The sequence below is a fragment of the Dendronephthya gigantea genome, unplaced genomic scaffold (assembly GCF_004324835.1).
Source record: "Dendronephthya gigantea isolate DGI-Jeju-01 unplaced genomic scaffold, DenGig_1.0 000594F, whole genome shotgun sequence".
Lineage (NCBI taxonomy): Eukaryota > Metazoa > Cnidaria > Anthozoa > Malacalcyonacea > Nephtheidae > Dendronephthya > Dendronephthya gigantea.
This window is the reverse complement of record NW_021163604.1, coordinates 27,260-33,259: the sequence shown is the minus strand read 5'-3', so window position 1 is coordinate 33,259 and position 6,000 is coordinate 27,260.

Here is a 6,000-nt window from a genome sequence, read left to right as displayed (position 1 = left end):
ATCGCCAAAACGCTCTGGTGTTGAATCTTTTTTCACTATTACGATATCTCCATCTTCAATTTCTCTTGACCTCGAGTTCTTTGATTTGACACTCGACTGTTCCCTTAAACTTGTTAAAACTCTCGTCTCCACTGAGCCGTTAACTGTTGTAGCAATGTCCTGTGATAACGAATTCGTTTCGTAAGTGATCGATTGGTGCTCACTACTCGTGGTGGGAACTATTGGGTTGAGTGGTTATTTTTCGTCCATAGACCAGGTCAGAGGGAGTTAAGGGTCGTGATATGGAATCATCGTCTCCATAAACATACGTTATCGGTCTTGAATTAATTAACGCTTCTATCTCGATAAGTATTGTTTGAAGCTCGTCAACAGAGAGTGTTGATTTTCCAATAATCTTCTTCAACGGTCGTTTACGCTACGCACTAACCGTTCCCAAAATCCGCCCCACCAGGGGCTCGCTCCACGATAAAATTCCAAGTAATTCGTTTTTCAGCCAGAAACTGCTGAACGTCTTGCGAACGAACAATTCTTTGGATTTCTTTATCTGCCGCCTTGAAGGTCTTCGCGTTGTCAGAAAGTAAAGTTGCTGGTAGACCACGCCTGCTCGAAAATCGTCGAAACGCTAACAGGAAGGCTGGAACACTAACACCTCGAGTTAGTTCTAGATGCACGGCTCTAGTCGATGCACAGGTGAATAACAACACGTAGTATTTCTCGCCATTTGCGTAAAGCGGACCTGCGAAGTCCAGACCCGTGTGCGTAAAGGGAGGATCGTCAACCACTCGAACTTCGGGTAAATCAGGCGTTGGTTGCGTTTTGAACGAAGCACCTTCGTATCTTGCGCAAACTAAACACTTCTTTAAAACTCTCTTTACGCTCTCTCTTCCGCGAAGAATCCAGAAACGTTCTCGAACTGTGGTCAAGGTGGATCGCACGCCGTCGTGCTGTACACTCTTATGTATATTCTCGATTAACAATTCCACGAAATAATTCTTTGACGGCAAGAATACCGGATTCTTGCAGTTGGCCGGTAAAGGTGAATTGTTGATACGTCCCTTACAACGAATGATTCCCTTTTCATCGCAAAAAAGACCAAACTGGATCATATAAATAGTGTTCGATTCTTGCTTCGAGTTTGTTGTCAAAAGTTTGTACTCCGTAGGAAACGATTCGCGCTGCACGGCTTTAATCCACAGAGTTTCAGCTTCATTCACCTCCTTAGCTGTAAGTTCATCTGTTGTTGTTTCTTTATTAACGCCTTGATTCTTTGCATTTCGCAAGAACCTCAAAACATACGCTGTTGCTCGTAAAACCTCGATAATTTACTGAATCGTGTAATGTCTATTACATTCGCTATACAGTGGTCCTCCGAAATCGCTTCATTTGTCGCCAAGGTGTGAATAACTTCGTGTGATCGCTTGACAATCTCTACCATCGCATCGTCGCTAATCGTCGTTTCTTGTGCTGTCATATCGCTTGGCCATGTCGCCGGGGAATGGTGGAGAAAGTCCGGACCTCTCCACCAAGTTTCGCTAGTCGCTAATTCTTTCGCTTCGAGCCCACGAGACGGAAGATCAGCGGGATTTTCTGTTCCCGGGCAAAACCGCCACGAATCCTTAGACGTTAAACTACGAATCTCTGCGACTCTGTTTCGAATATACTGTTTCCAACAACGATCGTTCTTGATCCAACACAACGCCGCCGTTGAATCCACCCAGTGAGTGGTATCGACTTCTCCTATGATATCTCTTATCTTCCTAGTTAATCGTGCTAGGATCAGCGCTCCTAGCAACTCCAATCGCGGAATACTTTGCTGCTTAGTTGGGGCTACTCGGGTTTTCGCCGCGACCAATGTAATTTGTACTCGACCATCACTGTAAATGGACCTCAAATACACTACCGCAGCATACGCATTCTTCGACGCGTCACTAAAACCGTGCAGCTCTACCGTAATCGTATTCGTGTCCTTGCAGAAATAATATCTAGGAATTCGAATTGAATTCAATTGAATAATCTCACTTCGTAATGCTAAAAACTTCAGTTTCAGTTCGCCGACTAATTCCTGATCCCAATCTACTTTATCGAAACAAGCAATTTGAAAAAGTATCTTTAACGTCACTGTAAACGGAGAGATCAAACCTAGCGGATCAAAGATCTTGGCGACCAGAGACAACAACGAACGCTTAGTAATAGGTAGCGAATTTGCATAAATTTGCAACTCAACGAAATCAAAGAAAATCGTGTCCGTGCTAGTATTCCAACGAACTCCTAGTAATTTTACGATGTTACTTGACGTAGCTGTTCCTTGACTCGTCGTCGACTTCGCATAAGACTCATCGTCTTCTCGAGAAACTACGTGCTTCGTTTCGCGCTTTGACTCGACTTGCTCGATTTTTTTCTAAAACCTCCGAGGAATTAGAACTCCACTTCCTCAAGTTGAACCCGCCCTTCGCCATGATCTCCTTTGATCTTTCGTAAATTTTAAACGCCTTCGAAACGCTACTCTCCCCCGTTAATAAATCATCCACGTAAAACGCTTTCGAGAGCAACTCCGCCATTTCCGGTTCGCTTTTCTTGAAAGAGTCGAGATGATACTGTATTACGGAACCAAGAATCGAGGGGGATGGTCTCAGACCAAACATCAAACGACTGAAACGAAGGACTACAGTTGTGGGATCATCATCGAAGGGGTCGTCAAACCACAAGAAACGTAACATGTTTTTGTGCTCGTTTTTACACCAACCATGAGAAAGGCCTTCTCTATATCCGCCGTAATTGCGATGGAGTTTGAACGAAACCTTACGAGCATATCGAAAATATGAGGGATATAGTTCGGGCCGTTTTCAAGACAGTCGTTTAAGGAAAGTTCCTGCGTTCCCGATTTTGCGGACCCGTCGTAAACTATCCGAACCTTCGTCGTTTCTTTGTCTTGGCGAATGACAGGGTGATGTGGGGAATAATGCGTTCCAACACTGCTCGTGGGATCATGCTCGCTTTCTGGAACTCTTTCGACAATACCAGCCTCGAGCTGATCTCGAATGATCTTGTCGTACTCGATTAATAACTTCGGTTGCTTACGTAACTTGCGGTATAAGGACAACAAACGGTTGTTGCACGATTCAAAATTTTCGGGAAGAGGTAAACGATCACGTTTCCACGGTAAACTTACTTCGTAACGCTGTCCGTTAAATTCTATGTCCGGACAAAACTCGCTCGAGATTAAATGCGGGTCATCAACTGCTTCGTCGCAAATCCCAATCGCTTCTACGTCCCAGAAACGTTTGAGTTCATGCGTAATCTCGTCAGGTATTTCGTTTGGGTAATTCAATTCACTCCCCCCTGAAATGATAAGATTATTGACAACCTCGGTTTGGTTGCCCACGGATGGAGGTTCGGTTGGACCCGACAAAACCCAACCAAATTTGCTCTCAATCGCAAGGGGACCACTTTCTCCACGAATAACTTCGCCTGTGATAAGGTCCCAGTAGTAATCGGACCCAATCAAAACATCGATACCTTCTCGGTCGTTAGTCGTACAATCAGCCAACTCTAAATCATGCAAGTGTGGAAATTCAGATATATCAAGGTTTGTCCCTAATGGTGTGCAAATGACAGGAAAACTTAAGGCTGAAATCGGGAAACACTGTCCGTCACGATTCTTGAACTCGAGCGAAAACTCTTGACATTTCTGTGTCTTGTATTTGTTATTACCGAAAGTGTTTAATCGTAAAGTCTCACGTTTTCCTGGCTTTAAATCTAGTTTAGCTCGTAAACTGTCCGTAATATAGGACCTTTGACTGCCATTATCAAAGAGAATTCTCACAGGTGTTGATCGCGAACCATCTTCATTTATTGCAGTTGTACATGCAGTTTGTAACAAAACGTACCTTTTATTCGTGCTCGGTGCAGCAGCCGTTGTGATACCTTCGGTTTCCTCCAAATTCTGATCTTCTGGTTTCGGAAGCTTAGACTCGTGCCCTTTACCGCAAATCGACTGGTGATGTGATCCATTACAATGCCGACAGTTTCTGGGGCTCCTACAATCTCTAACGTGGTGCCCCTTGTAGAGACACCTAAAACATCGAGCAGAATTCTTCAAAATTGCTTTACGCTCATTCACTGACACGACTTTCTCGCATGAGGCCGAATAATGCCAACCACTACAAAATACACACTGGATTTTTGACCCAGTTTGCCCATGATTCGACTGTCCATTAGAACTTGGAGGCTGTCCTTCACCACCTCTTGTACCAGCTAATAGACTGTTCGCAGTAGGTGTCTGACCTTTCACACCCTCGTCTCGCTTATTGGGGGCCCCCCTCTCTGTCGTTGACCTTGTCGCTTCGCTAACTTCACGCGCTTCAATTTCGAATTTGATAGTCTTAAGTAAGTCCTCGATTTTCCATACTTCCTTTGTAGCTTTTCGGGCTATCTCTAGACGAATGTCACTTGGCATTTTGGACATTATAATGGGAATCAACAAACTGCCATACTGTTCTGATGATACGCCTAAGGAAGCTAGTCCTCGTACATGCACACTAATTTTATCGTACACAAACCTGAGGGATGTTAGACGATCTCCCGTACAAGCTTGTATTTTGAGCAGTTCATCCATGTGTGCAGTAATTATTTGCTGTGGTCGCCCGAAACGATCTTGTAAAATCTCTATTGCACTGTCATAATTTGCTCCGGTTAGAGTTAATCCTTGAATTGAACGTGATGCTGGGCCCTCCAATAGCGAATTCAAATAGTTAAATTTGTCTATCTTTGAAATCTCGTTATTATTGTGAATTGCGGATTCAAATGAATCCCAAAACGTATTCCATTTCGTTACTTGTCCCTTGAACTTTGTCAATGATAGTTTTGGTAACTTTGTTTTCGATGACGTCACTATTGATTCGGTTGCATTTGCACTACTAGTACTAGTGTCAAGATTGCTGTCATTGTGTATATTGATGCTATCGTTAATTCCACCCACGTTTGCTGTGTTACTCTCAGTTTGATTTGAATTCTCGACTGTAAGGCTCGCATTCGATGTGCTACTACCTTCGTTTTGACTTGAACCGTCGACATTTACAACTGAATTTCGACTAATTTGACTCACCGTATTCTTGCTTGTTTGTTCATATAAAAACTTCTCGACCTTCTTAATCGCGTTCAAAAGTCGTCCTTCTACTTCAGCTGCCTCTTCGATTTCGCCCTCGATATCTTTCACGTCGCATATTGTAATTATTTCCTCGTCAATTTCGTTCAACAGTTTCAACTTTTCTTGTAACAACTTGTTTATTATTTCGCCTCGACTCGTATCGCATTCATCGCTCGTAACTACCGCATCTACTTCCTTCGCAAGCTTCGTACTAACTCAGTAGAGTCGCACTGCTCGGAAGGTCGATTGTGATTGGTTATATGTAATTGGCGGTTGCAGTGGTTGCAGCCAATCATGTGTAAAGGAGCTGCAGGGAAAAACCTCGGGAAAAAGCTCTCGAATTATTCCAATATCAATCGAGTACCACGACCAGTATTCACGAAATTAATATCAAGATTTTGAACGAGTGGTTGCTTGTCTGTTATTTTTGGCTCTTTTTTAGTGGTTATGGATGTTAACAGTTGTGGAATCTTAACGTGTGGATGAAATTTCAGCGATATTTTCAGCGACTATAATATATACACTTTTGTTTATTACAGTATCGCCCGATATTTATATTAAAGGCGTTGTTACACTTTCACATCAACTTACAAATGAGCAAAAAATTGGAAAAACAATGTTGTGTCGATTAAAAAACAGCTCATAACCTTCTACATGTTTTTGAAATAATTTTTGTGTTAAAATTGGTCACGCGTAAACTTCTTTCGAAACATTGTTGCGTTCGTTGCGAGTTGGTGTTGAAAATTGCTATAAAAAGTTAAAAACTATAATTTACCTATAAGGCCAACTAGTTCATAAAGTGAAACATTAAAGCTTATAAGTATATTAATTCCAAAAGGCACAACTATAGAATA